At 42.8% G+C, this 19,570-nt stretch overlaps 1 protein-coding gene across 2 annotated transcripts in view; it reads right to left on the bottom strand.

Moving 5' to 3' along the window:
• The window catches only part of SMAD1 (SMAD family member 1), a 43,862-nt gene extending 25,310 nt beyond the window's left edge, over positions 1 to 18,552 (bottom strand). The window contains exon 1 of one of the 2 annotated variants that reach the window (XM_058024138.1): positions 18,375 to 18,552. The gene's annotated coding sequence lies outside the window, so the exon portion shown is untranslated. Of the gene's footprint in view, positions 1 to 18,132; positions 18,244 to 18,374 lie in introns of those variants that run through there. The other variant, XM_058024139.1, reaches the window with a different exon arrangement.
• Between the last annotated feature and the right edge of the window lie 1,018 nt (positions 18,553 to 19,570).

The raw sequence follows: 19,570 nt of genomic DNA, 5'->3' as shown, positions 1-19,570 counted from the left end.
ATACAAGTTCCACACACAAAAGTTACAAGTTCCAGTAGTTTATCAAGTAAAGCTTTCTCCTTCACTTCCATCTGAATTAAACAGAAGAGATTTAAAAGGCTTGAGTTGAAGCTCTAATAAAGGAGGAAGTACAAAGTCTACATTTCGACCCGAGCTTCATTCAACATTGATAATGTTTGCAGATGTGGTTCTACCCAGGCCTGACCCATTTTTCACCCAGCTACTTGCTGTGAAAAAGGAAAAGTCCTGTCTGTTAAGCCTGTGTGTTGATATCAGTGCCTGAAAATCCAGCCCTAACACGGGCTAGCACACGGGCTCTGCACAGACTAAGACGACTCTCGGATGCAGCCCCAAGCAGTTGGACCAAAGGAACAGATTCTCTGAAGTCTTTGGATCAAATCCTGAAGCACACACATATTCCACTCCCACAATCATGCACCCCAAAACAAGTTTCACCCTCACCATCAAAGCTATGGTGGCACCTCTGTGGCAACAGCTGCTGGGAGCAGGAGGAACAGCATTAGGCAGAGTGCTCGGAGGTGAGCTTGGGAATAATGCAGCTCAGCAGGACCCAGCTGGGCACCAGCCTCCAGCCAGGGATTCCTGCCCAAATCCTGCCTCCAGAACAGAGCCTAAGCACACCCCAAGCCCTGAACAAGCAGCAAGATAAGGGAAGGGGGACAAAACCCACAGCTGCTGTACACTAGTTTCTCTAAGCTCCAAAACCAATATTAAGCTAAAAAAACCAGAAAACAAACAAACAGACAAAGAAAAAAAAAAAAACAACAACAAAACCAAACAAATAAAACCCAAACCACAATGTATGTGGAGATTTTTGTTTCCAAGAAGCAGAGAGCTTGTCTGCAGGGCTGAGCCCTTGCCAGTACATTCCATTTCCCTTTCTGCCACTCTTGGTTTCTGCACTGCATCATTTCCTGTATTACTTCTGCACAAAGTGGTCTTATCAGCTGGAAGTGCAAAATAAAGATTAAACCACGAATCAGCAGATGACATAGTCTGTGTGTTTGTTCCCCAAATCCACGTGCCCTTCTGGGAAAGTGGGAGTTAGTATTTCCAGCAGCTAAGTGACCACCAGCCCTGGAAGGGTCTGTTTATTCACAAGGTAGGGATGAAACAGAAACCTGGGCCAAACAACAGAGCACTCTCCAAAAGGCATCTGGCATCGGTTTAAAGGAAATTGAGTTGTTACCCACTTGTCAGACACTCTCTACACTTCCAAACCCATGCACTTTTTACTATGTGTTCTGTCTGCTGATGGATGTGTTGGAATCAACAAACTCCTTTCAAATCCTGATGTTGTTTTATTTGTCTTCCTTCACTGCTGTTGTCTTTTTTTGTAATTTTTGGAGTAACGCACAAATCTGTATGCAGCCTATAAAAAAATAAGTGAGCATTTTATTTCTATATATATCTGTCCAGCCAGCCTTGTATTTAAACAAACATATTTAGGCAAAATGCCTAAGAGTGAAGTCCTATTTTTCTGGCCCTCAAAGAAAAGATAGTTACTCCATCAGCAATATGAAGCAGACATTAAAATATTCAATGAGAGTGCTTTCAAATTCCCACAGGAGATCCCATAGGAAACTGTCCCACTTTGCATAAATGACTGTTTTTGCTGGGTGGAGAAAGGGTTTGGACAATTAGATGATCCTCTCCCAGAGGGGTGGATGGGGGAGGAAAACAACTTCTAGCCCAAGTTTCAGGCAAACAAGAAATGACTCTAACTCTTCTACTAATTTCATTATTTGTATTACAGGCTCAGTGATGCAGGCAAAAAGGATCCTATTAAATATTTTTAATATATGCTTAGCACAGTTAGACATAAAAATGGGCAGGAACCACGGTGAGGATAATTGCTAATAGTGAAAACTGTCTAGTCTATGACTACATTTTAAAAATCCAATTTATCTTAGTCAACATACCTCTTCCCAGCATCCATTACTTAGTAACACTATACAGAAATAATAAGCAGAGAGATTTTAATTTGCTTCTTTAAAAATATTTAGTCATTCACCCTCTCTGAGAGACACACATTTCCAGCAACTCATGTAATCAGTACAATATTTAGACCTTTTTTAAAAAAGAAACAAACCCAAACAGATTTTGGCATAGAAGGCAGGGAGCTGCCTCTTTATGCCAGCAGGAATAAATACAGTTTCCATGTATTACTAAAAGGCATGAAGTCTAAGCAGCTGCAATGCTAGAATGTGTAACAACATATTGTGCACTAACTTAATCTAGCTCCCTATTCTTGGAGCAAGTAGCAAAAAGTTTCAATTTATTTTTTCAAGTAATGTGATTTGTGAAACAGGAAAGTCCAGAGTCTTCTGCTGAATTACCCTTCTTTTAGTGAACAAATTCTTTCTTTGCACCTTCTTAAGGCAGAAGATCAGATCTTGCTCAGCTTGCAAAAATGCACTAAACCTGGTAGAGACCTCAGTAACATTACAACACACATGCAAAAAGAAAGCACGTTTCACATCAGAGTGCTGTAGAACTCATTAGAGAGCTGACAACCTGAATTAGCTTCCTTTGTAGCTTTGGAAAACGACAAGAAGGAAAAGGAAAAAAATTAACTGTTTTATGTTCTCTTGGCATGGCACAAAGAATTCAAAAAAACACTGAAATATGCGATCCTGTGTTCTGATATACAACATATCATTCAAGGAAAGAGGAAGACACTGGTGTTGAAAACACCTCATCGTACCTAACAGAGTAGGCAGGGTTTTTCCTGACCTGGACCCAGCAAGGGCCAGGAGGATGGGTGTCTGCAGCCTGTTCTGTGAAGTAATCTCTGCTCCAGCCCAAAATACCCACTCTGTCAGAACTCCTCTTGAGCCATCCCTCGAGCTATTTGGCTGAGGCACTGCCCTTCCAAGAAAATCTCCCATGTATCACTGTACAGCCCTCAGGGAAAACCCTGTCAGATACCCACAAACACCCTTTAGTTCAGCAGGCATGGGGAGAGCAAAATGAAACCGCAGGGACAATGTAGGATTTACCAGTGGAGGGGAGGAGGGCAACAAAAACCCAAAAAGCCCATTGCCCTGTTAGTCCAGAGCATGAAGGGATAACCTTTCACTACTAGGGATCTGCCAGTTCCTCCCCAGTGCTCCTGAAAGTTCAAACCAAGAACACAGTGTTGGGCCAGTTTCTACAGTGAACTGCAGCTTTTCTTCCACCCACCTCCCCACTTGGCTGCTGGCAAACAAGGCACTGCTCCTTGTCCTTGAAGTCTCAACTATCATGATTGCAGGAGCAAGACAACAGCAAATTCTTACGGGTTTTCTGGATTTGAAGGTACTAGATTTGCCAGATTTGCCAGACTTATGGTAACTTTGCTGCTGCTTCTCCAGAAAAAATACCTGCTTCTATACACTTGAGACACCGAATCCTGTGTTACAATGTAACTAAAATGGCACAGCAGTCTTTCTAAGCAAGTATATCATTGTGAGAAAAGAACATGGCAAAGATTCTTTCCCAGTTCTAACAGACATCCATCAACAATTTGATCTGGCCTTGTCCTGGTTTAGAACAGTTTTTCCCAACACCTTTGCAACTGTTTTGACCTACTGAAAACCATACTCCTGAAAAACAAATTTAAACACCATACCCTTCATATGTTTTATCTCCACCATGTTTACAAAAAACACTAACACTATACAGCCCCTTAAGTGATCACCAGATGCTCAAATCTTGCCTCTTTCACCAGAGATGAGAAACACACTGCTGAATTTTACTCATTCTTGCATTCAGATGCATGTGAGATTGCACCAAGTCACAAAACACCACCTCTTCCTTTACCGCCTGCTGGTCTCCTTGCCCTGCTTATTTTCTATATATTTTATATTGCCAAGACTACAGGAAAGAACTAAAACCAAGTTTGCCAAGATAGCTGTTCAGGAAGCTGGGTAAGCCTGGTGCACAGCAGGGCTAGCACAAGTAGGATAGATCAAAACATCCACCCAGGTGTGCACAAATCCCCTCTGGTGTCGGCGAGCAGCCGGACTGAATCGGATGTGCTTTCAAAGATTATCTCTAAAACCGCAGCCTAGTACTTCAACCAAGGTCAGGAAGGAACTGCAACTTGATGATTCAGTCAAAACTCTGGCACAGATGGGATTGCAAAATATGAACTTCACTAAAATAACCTATATGATGAATACAAGGCTGTGAATCACAAAACTTGCCAGAAGAGTGTTCATAAGGTGTGGGGTTTTTTTTCCCTAAATGCTATGCAGGAAGAGACCTAAAGATCTCTTAAAGAAATCCTCAAAATATGACAAGACCTTACAAAGAAAAACATAAGTTGTCAAGAGACATTATGAATTAGCAGCCATCACAGTGGGTATTTCACTGGGCATCTTTGGGGCAGGTTTATCCATTTCATTTGTGCTGTGTTTTACTTAAACTCCACACATTGTCCCACCAGGACACTAAGAGCACTCAGAAGTACAGGAGCAGCCAAGGATCTCAGTCAGAATTGTTAGATGGCACAGATCAAGTCCTGAAAAATGCAGGAGAACCTCTAAGACCAGTCTGCAGCACTGGCTATGACTTTGTGAACACCCACCTATCAAAGTAAGTTAGAAGACCTTTTCTAAAAGGTGAAAAATCTGGGGAAAACAGATTTTTTTTCCCCTTTCATCACAAAACTCCTGTGTAACTCCCTTTTTCCACAAAGGCCATTCCCTTTCCTGACTTTTTGAACTGTCTTTAGAAAACAGGTGTTGTTTACAACAATAACAAACACACATCTGTGTGGGTGTGTTAATACACACAAAGGCAGGATAACTGAAACCTCTTCCTATATTTAGATCTGTCTGGTCAGCTCTAATTGCATAATTTAATCAAAACCCTCTCCAAGGGAAACACATCCATATTCATCACAGGCATCAAAGGAAACATCTTTACAAACTATATCCTTTTACAAACCAACACATGGTCCCACATCACTTGTCCAATTGTTGAATTCCTCCTTTGGGAAGGGCACGGAATTTTATTTCTTTTTATCAGCTGAAAAAAGCATTTCCCTCCAATTCATCAGCACAGGGAGGGAGGAACTTCCTTCACAGGTGAGATGCGGAAAATTTACTGACATGTCACTTTCAGGGGTTTTTTTAGGCAGTTAAAACATACATCTGCAGCATAAAGGAAAACCTTTAAAACAGAAAAGAAAGAAAAATGTCCATCACCACTCAGGCATCAAAATTTTTGAGTGAAGCTCATAAAATACAAGATGTGTTTTGTCTTCAGAGAACAGGACAGTCTAGCACAGACTGCATGAATTTAAAAAGGGGTTTGTGAGCCCCAGCCAGAGCAGTGCTCCAACAGGGTATATTTTAAGGTATATTTTAAGGAGGAGAACCCCACCAAATGCACTCCAGTTATGCTCAGCTGAGGCAAGCCACTACTCCTACAAATGATTCATTTCACCAAGAGCCTGCACCAATACAGTTACATCAGCTGCATTAAACCACTTCTAAAGACTGTGACCCAGACCTCATTTATCAGAGATTAAGTAAAGATGCTAAATTACAGCTCGAGATCCCCAGCTTTAAAGCAGAATCCTTCACCAAATCAAAAGATAACAAAAACTGAGAAGAAAAATTACTTATTCACCAATAACAGAGTTAGTTATTGGGTCAAGCCTCAGGAAAGCAGAACAAACTGGTGAAAATTAAACCAAAAAAGCAATGCTGTTAAATTAAATAAATCTTTCCACAAATTAGTCCTCCACCCACCATCTATGCACCTTAAATAAGAATAGTCAGTTTGCCAATGCTGAAGACATTTCAGTGCATTTCATGAGATGCATGGTTTTTTTACTTTTTTAAAGGATTCTTCCAGCTTTCCTCAGTTTTGCCTTATCTGTAAAAATTAAAGAGCAGTTTTTTGGCCTTTAAACAACTTTTAAAACACTGTACGTTCTTCATGTCTTTAAAATGTCCATGCTGAATTTCACCAAGTGCCCTGCAATTCACAACTACCATTCTGGACAGAGAAAGTGTTTAAAGATGACAAAGCTTTCCAAGCCAAGTTTATACAACTCAGACACAAACACCAATATTTGCCAGACTTCCACTGTCCAATGAAACATTATTTAATTACTGCATGCCACGAGTGGCCCACTGAAAACCAGGACTGGACTTCAGATGACACAAAGGCCAGTGTGCTCCAGGTCCTCAGGACACTGAGGAGCAGCTGCACAACCCCATCACAGCAAACACTCCCTGGCAGTTCCAAGGTATTTAACAAGCCATCCTAAGTCACAGACCCCTTATAAATGGAAAATCATAGTGTTTATAGATGCCCCTTCAACTTCCACACAAGACAATTAAACTCTTTAAAGTTTATGACTTACAGGCAAGTACAAATCAGGGATCCTCTTGAGACCAGGTCAAGGACATCTGGGTTAACAAAGTTCAAAATTCACCCACAAACACACATAAAGGGTTGATTGCAGCCTTCACCAGCAGCTGAGGTACAACTCTGAGTGTGTCTACACCAAAAACAGACCCAGAAGTCACAGACACACCTTTCCCCTCCCAAAAGGGCAAAACAAGGGTGCAGACATTCATGAGGAGTAAGAAAGATCCAAAAAACTGTGGGATGAGGCAAAAGCAGCTGTCACAGCCCCGTGCCAGAACATCTGCAGAATCTCACGTCAAACTGTTTTCTCATATTCCTGAGATCAAGGCTTTGGAGTGTTCTGTACAAAGGCTTCAGCCCACAGATAGGAGCTGATAGTTAATGCAGCAGTTGGGAACAGCATAGCCTGAAAGGAAGTGGGAGATATCCTCCTACACTGCTTACTGGGAATACTGAGGTTTTATAACAGGAGAAAAGGGCTGTAATCTGTCTGACTCCCTGGTTATCTGTAAGCTTTTCATGACTTTTGGAAGAGGAACCAAGCCACATAAAGAATTACTCAGTACCCCTCCCTTATCTGCAAGCTTTTCTTCTTAACAGAGCCTTATGATTCTGCATTTGGCAATAAGACAACCTATTAATCACTCCAGCATAATTTTTTGAGACCCGTTTGAAGTTTCAAAAGTCAGGTTTTGCAAAGCTGCAAGTCTCTTACAGCTGAGACACCAAAACACAGCATTTTCCAAACACCCTGTCTCTGCAAGGTCAGCAGCAGGCTAGCTTAAAACAGCCATAACACTTCCAAATTTTCCACTGCTGCCTGCTACTGAACAAATAGTCACAGCTGGCCTGGTACTGAGGATGGACAGAAGAACTCCAAGTTCCAAAGTTGCTTGCCAAGACTACTTACTTCTAGGCTACAAGCAAAGAACACACAAAGATTTCAGACTCCTTGTCTTTTAGCTATTCCATAGATGTCTTTAATTCTGGGGCTGAAACCAGCACTCCCCAGCTCCCACAATAAGAAGCCTTTAGGCTCAAACAACCCTGACTTCTGGCTGGCCTGGCAGATTGAGAGTCCTCATGTACAAGATCAGTGAAAGCAAGAAAGTAGGCAAAGGTGTGACAGAAAAAATCAGGAATATCAGACTTGAGCCAAAGCAGCCTGCCACCAGCACTGCCACTTCTCCCTGTTCACACACCACAGGAGATGTATTGGATCTGACCATGAGCAAGAGTCATTCCTGATAAACTGGTGGGGAGAATGGCAAAGGGAGCAGCTATCCAGTCAACTTCAGTAAATAGCCCTGGAGCATCTATGCCAGTTATGCTGATGCTTTCTGCAAAGAAGCCTCTAGCCAAACCAGAGATAAAAATGAGAAAGATGTTACAGTCAGATTCCCATGTTCTGGAGAGTTCCCCAGCACAGCAGAAGGCTACAAGGGAATTCGTTGAGTACCTTGTTCCAGCACTAGGAAAAGTAGTAGCTCCTGCTACTAGGGAAATACAGTTTGTATTTTAAATCTGTAGATAGTCTAATTCCCTAAAGTTAAGAAATTACTACAAAGATGCAAGTAACAAAAATGAGTAAGGGCTTTTAAACACATTTATCATATAGCACCAAAACAAATGCTTTCTAAATTTCTTTTGAGAAAAGTGGATCGAAAGCCAAAAATTTTAAAGTGATTTATGCAGTGGGGCAGAACCCAGGAAAGCTACAAACACTGCACTGGCTCACAGCACAGATCAGCTTCAGGTGTTCCAGCTGTCGTCACTGGCAGTGATTTCTTGTAACACCAATCTGCCTTTACACAAGGGTTTTTAGTGGATTTAGTATTTGCCTTTTCTCTGATTTCTTGATAATGCTGCTACCTGTACCCGGTTCACCAATTGTTTCAAGTTATTTCATCCTCTAAAGAGGAAAATAAAGTTTCTACTACCAAGAAGTTAAACTTGGACATTCTTTTCCTCCTGAGGGAAAACACTTGTCCTGTCTCACACAGGACATGCACTGGATGTGTTCTGCTCATGCAGTTGCATTAAACTAGAAAAACACCTCTACGACAGCTTGCAGTTTACACTAGCAAAACAACACTTGACCAGGAAAGCTTGCTGAAGTGTTGCTCTCCATCAGTCCTCCCTCACCCCCCATAAAAGATACTGCACCATTAATCACTGTCCTTTTTCTGCCAATACAGCTGCACTGGGGCTTTGTGGCTGACGTCACTGCTGGCAGCCAAGTCTCTCTAACCACCAACATAAGTATCTGGGAAAAAAAACCCGTAAATTAGACCTTTCCTTGGCAAGCACTTTAAGGAAGCCTTCATCTGGGAGTGCTACAGCACTGCCTGGCTACCTCCAGCAGCTGCCTTGGGCCAGCAAGGTGACAGGCCCACAGGCCAATGAGAGGCCCCAAGGGCTCGCTCCCACCCACAGAGAAAAGGTTTCCCTCGACTCCCCTGTGCCAGCCTTGGTACTGCAGCACAACTTCCCCTCTACCTGCCAGTCAGTTCACCCTCCTAACTTGGCAGAACCAACCAAAAAACACCTTCTGCAGCATCAGCTCAGAGCACCAAAGTCACCCAGGCAGCTTACACAAAGAAATTCATGCCTGGGACTGAGAGAAACCCGGCTCTTAAGAGTTCTCTCCATCTCAGGGAGCTGCCACCCTCAAATTTTAAGTGACATCCAGGTCAAAGATGAGCTCACACTCAGACACGAGTACTTCAGCTGATTTGCAAAACCTGCTCTCATCCCCAGAGCAAGGAGCCCTGCCTTGGCTGGTTCTGAATAACCAAACACCTCAGCAAGCAATTCAGTCCTTCTCTACTGCCACTGCCTTCTGCTCTGTAACTACAGCAAAGTTGGGGAAAAAAGAGCAATTTCATATCCATCTATCCAAGAACACCACACACACTAGAGCCCTCTGCTCTAGTAACTACACAGCAAACTCAGGAAAAAAAAGAGCAACTTCATATCCATCTATCCAAAAATACCACACACTGCAGAGCTTTAACCCAAGAGCATTTATAAAATATTTTCCACATGAAATATAATATGACACATTACAGAAACTATAATTGCATTAGGCTAAGTTTTAAGCTAATAAAGACAAAGACTTTTCCTTTGGCTACTACATCCAAGAGAAAGCACTTAACACTGACACTAGCTAGCATGGATAATAAAGGGCCTGTTATTAAATATGCCAGACTGTAAAACCAGCAGCAGGCAAAAATGCAGAACAGGAAACTGCAACAGTCAAGATGGCAACCTATATGTAAGTCAGCTTTTCCAAGACATTCAGCAAGCTCAAAATTCACATTTTTCAGATTAGTATACTTCATCACTGCATTCACCAGGTAATTAGCAGAACTAAGATGATGACATAGCCCAGGTCTGTTCTATCTATCGTTCTTTCTTTCTATCTATCTATCTATCTATCTATCTATCTATCTATCTATCTATCTATCTATCTATCTATCTATCATCTTCTTGGTGATAAAAAGAAAGAAGTGTCTGACAAGAGCAAAAAGCAAGAGACTGTGTGAAGGGAGATGAAATTCTGGTCTTGAATGTTGGAGACTCACAGTAAGACCTCAGTAAAGCCACTCAAGTTGGGTTTCTGTCCTCCCCATCTCCCTCTTCCCTCCCTGTACAGGGAAGCAAGCACATGCTTTAGATGTGTTTGGGATTCCTGGAATACTACCACACATTTGAAATTAAGCAGCGTAATGGCATTATGCATGTAGCAATCCCTGAAGCCATCATGTACATGTTGCCAGGTCTTTTGAGGTTGAAACAAATTTCAAATACTACATTCTCTGTTGGGACAAAACAATAGAGCAGTTGTCACACAACTGGAAAAACAGAAGTCATCCAGATTTGGTCCTAGGCAACCTATATGGCCACGATGGAGCAGGGGGCTGGACCAGATCAGCTCCAGAGGTGCTCCAGAGGTGCTCCAATCTCAAACACACTGTGATTCTGTGAAACTCCCAAAACAACAACCTGCCAATTAATTTGGTCACACTTCAGAAAAGCAACTGGTCCAAGAAAATTGACAGAACTCCACTTGCCTGGGCACAACTACAACATTGCATCAAGGGCTACTACACTGAGGTAGGAACTGAGCTCTGCTGGCTGTGCACAGGCAGACACACAAGAAAGCTGCTTTCTCCCTAATTTTGAACACTTCAGAGAATCCAGAAGCCTTCTGAATTGCCTCACTCTTCCTCCTTTCATCCTTGTACCCCTGAAGTTTAGCTTCATGTATGGCTCTGTTCAATTACAACACAAATCCTCATCACTGTCACCTTGCATCACATATAGCCCTGGTAAGAAGCCACTTTTCCACCCCATTTTTCACTGCTTGTGAGCTACTGGAAGATTCTGATCTACATAGGTTCCCATCCCATGCTCATCACTGAGGGACCAGATACCTTAAGCAACCGTGACTAAGCCCTGCCATGCTCACATCCTGTTTGTGTCCCAGCCCATCTGCAAAGGCAGGATGGATTATTTTATTACACCTGGAATTAAGTCAACAGAAAAAAAAAATCATCTTGTAGTTTGTAGTTTTACTAACCTAAGTAAAGCCCTTCCTAGATTAAAATAAATCCAAACCCCCCTTCCCCAAAGTATATTTCAGCCCAGAAACCATAACAGTGGTAAAAATATGTCAAATTTCACACTAGAGCATTTAGGTACCAAAAGAAAGATCCTTCATCAAACAGGACTGTGTTTTATTCATGAGCCAGTTTTAGTAACTTCTCAGGACCTGCAAGCAGAATCTCCACTCCTAAGCAGGTGCTGGTGTGTGGCCTAACTTGAAAGTAAATTTCTTGCTTCATGTAAGACAGCTTGGAAATCCCTGAAAAAAAGACAACTGGCCAACAGTGAGCAAGGGTGTTCTGCCAACTATTTTGTCCTACCAAACCACTAGCAGAGTTTGTTTTACAACATCTTGGGAGGGCTAGAAAGAAAAGGACAAGGAGTTAAAAAACAAAAGAGAACGAAAAACCCAACCCATGCATTTTTTGCTATTCTTCAGATACAATTCTGGATAAATCACAGGGACACCCCAGAGAATTAAACCATCAACTGAAAGACCAGAAGATGTCAGTTCCACACCACCTTCCACGCTCACTCTTACACACATTACCATGTTTATTTTGGCAAAATTTTGGGAGCCCTCTCTCCCCTGCCACAGAAAATAAGTCCAGTTACAAGCTCCATATTTTTCCCTCAACAGATCAGTTGAATCAAAGTCTTTACAAAGTAAGATGCATGTAAGACAACAAGGGCACTTGATTAATTCCTCCCACATCAATATTCAAACGAAACCAAACAGATACAAAGGTGAAATATACTGGCAGAATGAAGTCAAGTATGCAGCTCATTAACAGCATCTGACCAAACAGCAGATGTTTCCTCCTCCTATCACCCTCAGGAACACATTTAAGGGGAAGCCACAATTTGTTGCAACATGATTCTCCAGTTATTTACTTCATCTTTAATCAAAACTGATTTCAAGCATTTAAACAGCATTTAAGTATTTATATATAAATAGTTATTACATACACAGACCTCGATAAATTTACAGTCTCTTCTCAACTATATATAGGTGTAGCCTACCTTCATCAGATCCAAACAATTTAACTTTCAGCAGCAGTGATATTGTTTTAGGTATTCATTTGTGCACACACACATACAGCATGCCTATCCACAAGAAGGATCCTATAGACACATCATTATAAGACTAAAACATCTTTAAGAGTCTTATGCCCTGGTTTCAACATGCTGCAGCAGACAGAATGCTGATATTACTTTCAATGCCTTAAAATGCCTGAAATCACAAGTCTGAAATTATTTACAAGAAAAACATCTCAGTAATTTAATCTTTCATGTCAACACAGAAGAATGAGATACCAGTTTGCAGTGTTGAACAAAGTGAGAAAGAAAATCAAGCAGAGGTATCATAACTGTGGTCACTGCATGCACCAATCAATCTGAACATACAAGATTCTCTGAACTTATGGGAAACTTCTCAGCCTGCTACAGAAGTGTCAAGTGTGTGCACACATGCTTTATTTGCTTTCATCTACTTAGATATGCCCTTAAACATGTACATCAGTCTTGACACCTCTGTAATGCTGCAAACCCTGAAATCCAAGTTCTTCTCAAGGATGAAATCTGTACTGAGCTGAAATCTATATTTTCAGCCTCCCCTCAAACAAGATCTAAGTACTGAAGGAAGCAAGTCCGTCAGTCAAAACTGGAGGGCAGATGAGATTCTTACACTCCTGCTGGGGAAAGACACAAGGAGACAGTGAAAACTCTCATGATTCTGTCTATAATCACTACAGCACTACAAAAAATTTTAATGGGTATCTTATTTTCAAGTTACCCAATACTGGATTGATAGCCCATAGATCACTTTGATGTGGATTGGCATTTTAGTAGTTTTAATGACAAAAACATGCAACAAGTGATATACTTCTGAATACCATTAAGTGCTATAATTCAGACTGTCTACACTGGCTTAGACAGTCTCATCTGCTGCCATGTTGGGAAGAGTGTTCCCTTTATAAGTACAGAAATATGAAATAATGCTTCAGAAATCACTGGTGAACCACATTAATCATTTGCTTACATGCCAACTCAACATAATAGTTGGGTTTGGATGATACTGCTTTGAACAGTGCCTAAATATAATGACTTATATAAAGACATGTTTAAAAATAATTTGTTTTTCTCCTTCTACTCTAGACTTTGCCTGTGCATGCTGGAGAAAGGATGAGGGAAGAACCAAATGGGAGAGACTGGTGACATCTGTTCTAATATCACTCTCCCAAGCGGATAACACACATTAGAATAAAAGTGACGTAGTCCAGAACAATTACAGAATTATGTTAGAACAACCAAATTGTGCCAGTGTCCAGAACAGCTCTACTGGTCAGCCTCCCTACACTGGAAAGTCTAGAGACAGGAAGAAAAAAGCTTCAACTCTTGATCTAAACTCAGCTTCCACACAGTCTCCTAAGAGAGCAGTCACCAGAAGAGTACAATCCCTGCTTGCAGAAAACCCTTTGGGATCTACTGATGGCTCAACCCAGCTGCTGTGAGGCACTACAGCCCCACAACCCTTCCAGCAGAGAAATCCCACTGCCACAGTTCCCCACACATCCTTCCACCTTTCCCAAAATAAAAAACAACACAAATGGACCCATCCCCACAGCTCAGCGGAGTTTGGAGTTTCATTCATGGAACACTTGACTTCACACAGTTAATCAGGAGGACTGTGCTCAACCTTTGTTCCCATTAAACTGGGAGGAACTTCCAGGGCCAGCCCATGCAGGTGACAAATGGATGCAAGGAGAGAAACCTGTATGATCTGGGGTCGTTCTAGAAAATGGTTTCATTCCTTGAAATCAGCATACTTTATGAAACATCTGCCTTCTCCATCTCATGGGGCATCCCCCACTCAAATACACAGCAACCTGAAAAGCTTCTGTAGTGCAAATTACCATTTGGCTGAGGAGAAGGATAGGGATCTTTGTGGCAGCCATTAGCCAAGGGTGCCCTCACCCCTGAATCCATCTCTGTAAAGCCCTCCACAGAAGGCCCAATTGAACACTTTCTCTAGTTATTTCAAATCTTGAAGAGTAGCAACATTCTAATGGAAATAGTTATACTCCAGATGTCGAGGATGCAACATTAAAACTTTAAAAATATCAATTTACAATAACTTCCTTCCCACCCCAACAAAACCTTCCATTCTAATATAAAATTTCTCTGTGTTGTTCTACAGCTTGAGAATTGCAAGATGCCTGTGTAGATGACCCTGTAAGTCACCAGCATTTCAAACCTTACTTGCCAAGCTGGGGTTTGTATTTTAAACTCGAATTTTCCACTCAGTACATTTCAAAGGAAAACTTCTAGGAACTGCATATCATCTTTTAATTATTAAGACTGGTATGCATTCAGTTTTTTACTATGCACAGAAGAAAGGCTAGTGGAAGAACATTAGTCTGCCCTTACTACAGGAAAAAACAGTGAAGTTTTTATGGACAGAACAGATCTTTCCCCACTCTGAAAGCAAAACTGAGTGAGTTTGTCATGAAAACCTAAACCAGAAATTAAAAAAATAACCAGAAACAAAACCAACAAAAACCAAAACCCCCACATCGGTAAGATCAATTCATAGACCATAAAGCAATTTGTGCAACCTGACTTTCATTTGCACAGATTTTATGGCTCACTCCCCAATATTGTAGTTTCTTCATCTGCACTGACACAGCAGAAGACAGCTCCACATCCATGTTTTAAAAGCCGCTGCACTCCAAAGTGAGCTTTAATTCTTTTATCTGCCACTCAAAGTGCACCTTAGCTAAAGCACATACTCTTGAGGTGCAACTGAACCTGGAGACTAATAAATCTCTTACCACTAGTGACCATTTATTTTGTCTGCTCCACTTGCATGCCTCAAAATTATTTTTTTACTTATATTTATGACTAAAAATAAGGTATGTTTCTTTCTGGGCTGGGAGAACCTCAGGAGAATAAAAACTCACACCACTTCAGGTATGAGGAACAGGTTTAAACACTAACAAATGCAAAACTCTCAAAGCCCCAAGCAGCACAGACTAACAGAAAGAAGAAAAAAATTGTTTTCACAGGACTTTTCCCCAAACATATCAGAGTCATTTTAGCAGCAGAAACAGCAAGACCTAAGATGCTGAGTACTTAGCAAACATTTTACTACCTGAAGCATGCTGTTTTCTAGGGCTGTTAGAGGAAAACACAAATCTGAAGCCTCAGTTGTCTTCACTAAGAAAAGTGACCTATGCCATCTCATATTCAAAATTACAATCTCTGTTCTAGAACTTTGGCCATATAGTTCAAGAAATGACTAAAATGCTCTGTCTTATACAAGAACTCAGATCTGCAGGAATGTTTCAAATCTGCAGGAATGTTTCAACAGGCAGGTACAAACTTCAGTAGGATAGAAATACTAGGAGGAAAAAATCCAAACAATTGGCCTGTTTGCCTGTTTGTTCCTTTGCTATCTGATAGCACAGTCTGCAGGTAAAGTCTAACTGATTCTTTAAAAAAGGATGTATAAATTTCAGAGATTCACTCACAACCACTTCCCCACTCATACACCCCGTAGCTGCACATGCCTTCATCTATTTCAGCTCCTAAACACTGCAAGGAAGAGGTTGAGATTTAACCTAGATTGGTTCAGTTTTTACTCTTCACAGGGCCACAAACTTTAATTCCAACTTCTCTTTGCATAACTTCAATAATACACAGGGTGCTCTCTTCATCAGATTCTTAAAGCAGCCGTATCTGAGCACAATGGGACATGTCACAGACACTTGCTTCCCTGCCCTCATAATATGCTTTAATTATGATGACTGAACTAACAGGCTCACATCATAGACTTTTACAGGTTGACCCTGTGTCATCCTGATGTATCATTTTGCACCAGTTCAGTGCTGTAAATCAATTTAAGATCTCCAGCAGGTTGAAAAGGCTGGTAATGATGCTTTCTCTGCAGTCTCTGGGGACTCCACATTATACACAACTTACATTATTTATAAAGCTGAGATGATGCCTCCATTAGGCCTGTAAGACTACTCAAATGATATTTTACACACACAGCTTGGGCTGCACAGAGCAGAATACTAGCAATATATAATAACCAGTGCATTCATGCTTTAATATAAAAAAACAAACCAAAACAGTCATAACCTCTTCATTTTTAAAATTTAAATCTTTATAGCAAGCAAAAAAAATCATGGTATCATATGAATAATTTCCCAGTACTCAGAAACACATGTAGCACTTTTATTAACCTTTGTATTGTTTTTCCTCACGTTCAACTCTTTACTTCTGTTTTCAAACTACAGAGGAAAAGCAAACACCAAACTCACCAGTTTTCAAATATTTGATTTGATAGTTACTATTTATATGAAAACAGAAAGATCTCCATCTGTTTACTCAGTCACTTCTCTCAAATGTATCAGATGGTCACATCTTCAAGGGTACACAAAAAAGCAAGTTGAACAGAACAGAGGAGGAAAAAAATGTATTTGATTACAAACCCAATGGTAATGGGGTCAAAACAGATGCAAGAACAAATCCCTACCCTTAGGGTAACCTGATCATGCCTTGAACTGATCATTTCTCATAGCTGTGGAAGCCTTCTGGATCACCCATATCAAGGGAAATTTCTCTCAAGTGCCTACTTACAGTCTGAAGTAAATTGCAAGACTTCAGCCCTAAGACCACAGCAAGGACTCCAAAAAGGGCCAGATCGCTCTCATTTTCACACTGATGTTCTTCCAGGCACAACAGACAAGTGAGCACTCAAAACCTGCACTACAATCCAACGAGAACCTTGAAAAAGCTTCACAGCACTGCTCTCTGGTTGAAGGGGGAAATTAAGTATTAATCAGCTGCAACTAAAAAACTCAGATGCCATAATTCAGCCAAGTCATTACTCACAAGTAAAAGAAAAAAATAAGCCAAACTTAGGTTCCCTCAGATGATTTGTTCCTATTGTTTGACATGACAAGGTGCATGCAGTCAGCTACATGAAGAATTACAGACACACACCTGCACAGAAAAGTGTTCTCCATGGGCTGGGTAAGCTACAGTTTTAATTCTTAATCCTCAATGCTGCTTAAAAATACATATAACTATCAGAAGAAAAAACTTTAAACAATTTTTCTTTTTCTGACTTCCCCTCTGTGTGCAAAACAGATTCAAACTATCAGCTATGACAGCTCTTTCCTAAGAAGCCTGTTAGTTTTAAGGTGCAGTATCTTTGGACACTGACATCCATTAAACACTGACATGTTTCAGGCAATGAGCTTTTCCATTTGCCTGTATCTGAAATACACATCTACTTTTACTCCTCCCCATCTGGCTCTAACAATACTGTTTTTATTAACCTCTGTTGAAAATATTTCCCCAAATAAAACTGCAGACATGCAGTGAGCATCATGTTATCCTAAAAGACACCAAAATAACGATTAATTTTCAGAATAAGCTGTTGTTATCCACATACTGTAAAAGCAAACTGTAAGGTCGGACCACGTACCTTCTTCAGAATGATCTACTAACAAAAGAGCAATCACAGCAACCCTGCCTCGGTCAGAACTCGCTCTGGCTTCAGTTTATATTAAAAAAAAAAAAAAAGTCAGCATTTGGCCCAGATCGTTTCGAACGCATGACTGAATATTTCCACACCAGTAAATTTTAATAAGCTTTAAAGATCTATATTCAGGATAAGATTATTTGGCTGTACGAGTATATGAAGCAACTATACCGAAGAGGGGGAAAATCTCAAGCATTCAAACCCTCTAACAGGGAAAAGAAAAAAAAAAGTGAACTTTCCTTGACCTCTAAGAACAGATTTGTCATTAAAGAAGAAAGAAGGGGAGGGGAGGGGAAAAAAAAAAAAAAAAAACAGGAGGGGAAGGGGCTGCGGAAAGAAAGGAAGGGGGGAAAAAAGAAGCAAGCAGATAAATTAGAGGGAGAGGGACGCGGCCGGGCCGAGGCGGGAGGCGAAGGGCTGTTCCCGCACACACAAAGGCGGCCCCTGCCCGGCCGCCGGGGCTCCGCCGCGTCCCCGCGGGCCACGCTGGGGCCGGGGCCGGGGAGGAGCCGCAGGACGGCGGATCGCGGCAGGGAAGGGCTCTCCGCCCGCCGGGCCCGCACGGCACCTACCCACCAAGTTGAAGCGGGAGCGGTGCCCGCCGGGCCGCCGCAGGGACGCCATCATGCCGGGAGGAGAGCGGGAGCGCAGCGCTGCCCGGAGCCGCTCCCGCCGCCGGGACCGCCGGGCAGCGCCGGGCGAGGAGCGGGAGGAGGAGGAGGAACAGCAGCAGGAGGAGGAGGATGCGCGGGCACAGCCGCCCGGCCCCGGGGGCAGCGAGCGGGGAGAGGCGCGGGGGACGCGAAGTTGTTACCGGCTGGCGGGCGGTGACGGGCGGCCACTGGCAGCTCCTCCGCGCCGGGATCGGGATCGGGATGGATGTGGCCCGGCTGGCGTCAGGCGGCCGGAGCCGCCCCGCGCCGCTCACCGGCACTCTCGCACACACACTCACACACACACACGCGCACACACACTCACATACACACGCACCGGCCCGGCCAGGGATCCTCCCCAAATTCCCGCCCCCGCCGCCGCTCCGCCGGGTCCCGCTGGGAGCGCTGCGCCCGCCGCCGGAGAGCGGCCCCGGCACGGCTCGGCACGGCTCGGCACGGCTCGGCACGGCCACTGTGTGCCCTAAGCCACAGCCCGACCCCCGGCCCGGGGGTGAGCCCCCTCCGACACCCTCAGTGCGGCTCAAAAGGCGTTCCTGCCCCGCCGGAGCGGCTGGGGAGCTCCGGCAGCGGAGCTTCGGGGACAGCGGCAGATGCTGTCGGACTTGGAGTTAAAGTAAATTCCTGATGGAACAGGATTATGTCCTGCCGCTTGCCACAGGTGATTCAGCCTTGTAATTGCCGTAATAGCTGCCAATGACAGAGCACTCTCTAGCCCCGGGTGTTTTACACGTGGACATCCTCCTGCCCATGGGTGTTGCTGCACTTAGTCCTCACTCACGCGAGTAAAGCCATTGCAGTGCGTGAGGCTGCTTGTGCAGCCAGAGCCGCAGTGATGAAGCCTCACGCCGCTGTCCCTCTGACCAGAACTCCATTTGGAGCTGCAAGTGTCAGCTCCAGAGTGGAACTGGCTGAAAGTTTGGAGCCCGCGTGTGGAACGGCGAGCCTGTCCTGCCTGCTCGCAGGATCTGTGCAGTAGGCAGGTAAGTGTTGCACAAGCAAGACTGAACTCAAACTGATTCTTTAACAAACACTTTGGCTTTTACCCAGTCATCGTTCCTGGAAGGAGATTTGAAGCAACAAGTGCAAGATGTTCCTACATGCCAAAATATTCTGATACACCTATATGCATAATTATATCCCTATTCTTAGGCCAATAAATTTTCACATATATAGGCAGTTCTGGTGTGACTTTAAACTCATTTTAAAATCCAGCAACACTGAGGCCTGGAGGACTTAAGGCTCTGAGAGTTTTACCAGATGAACAGTTGTCCTGCCCACCCAGGTGCATTATGAGTCTGAAGACACAGAACTGGAATGGCTTGACCAAGGTCACAGA

This window comes from Melospiza georgiana, chromosome 5 (assembly GCF_028018845.1).
Source record: "Melospiza georgiana isolate bMelGeo1 chromosome 5, bMelGeo1.pri, whole genome shotgun sequence".
Classification (NCBI taxonomy): Eukaryota; Metazoa; Chordata; class Aves; order Passeriformes; family Passerellidae; genus Melospiza; species Melospiza georgiana.
This window is presented reverse-complemented; position numbering and strand designations above follow the sequence as displayed.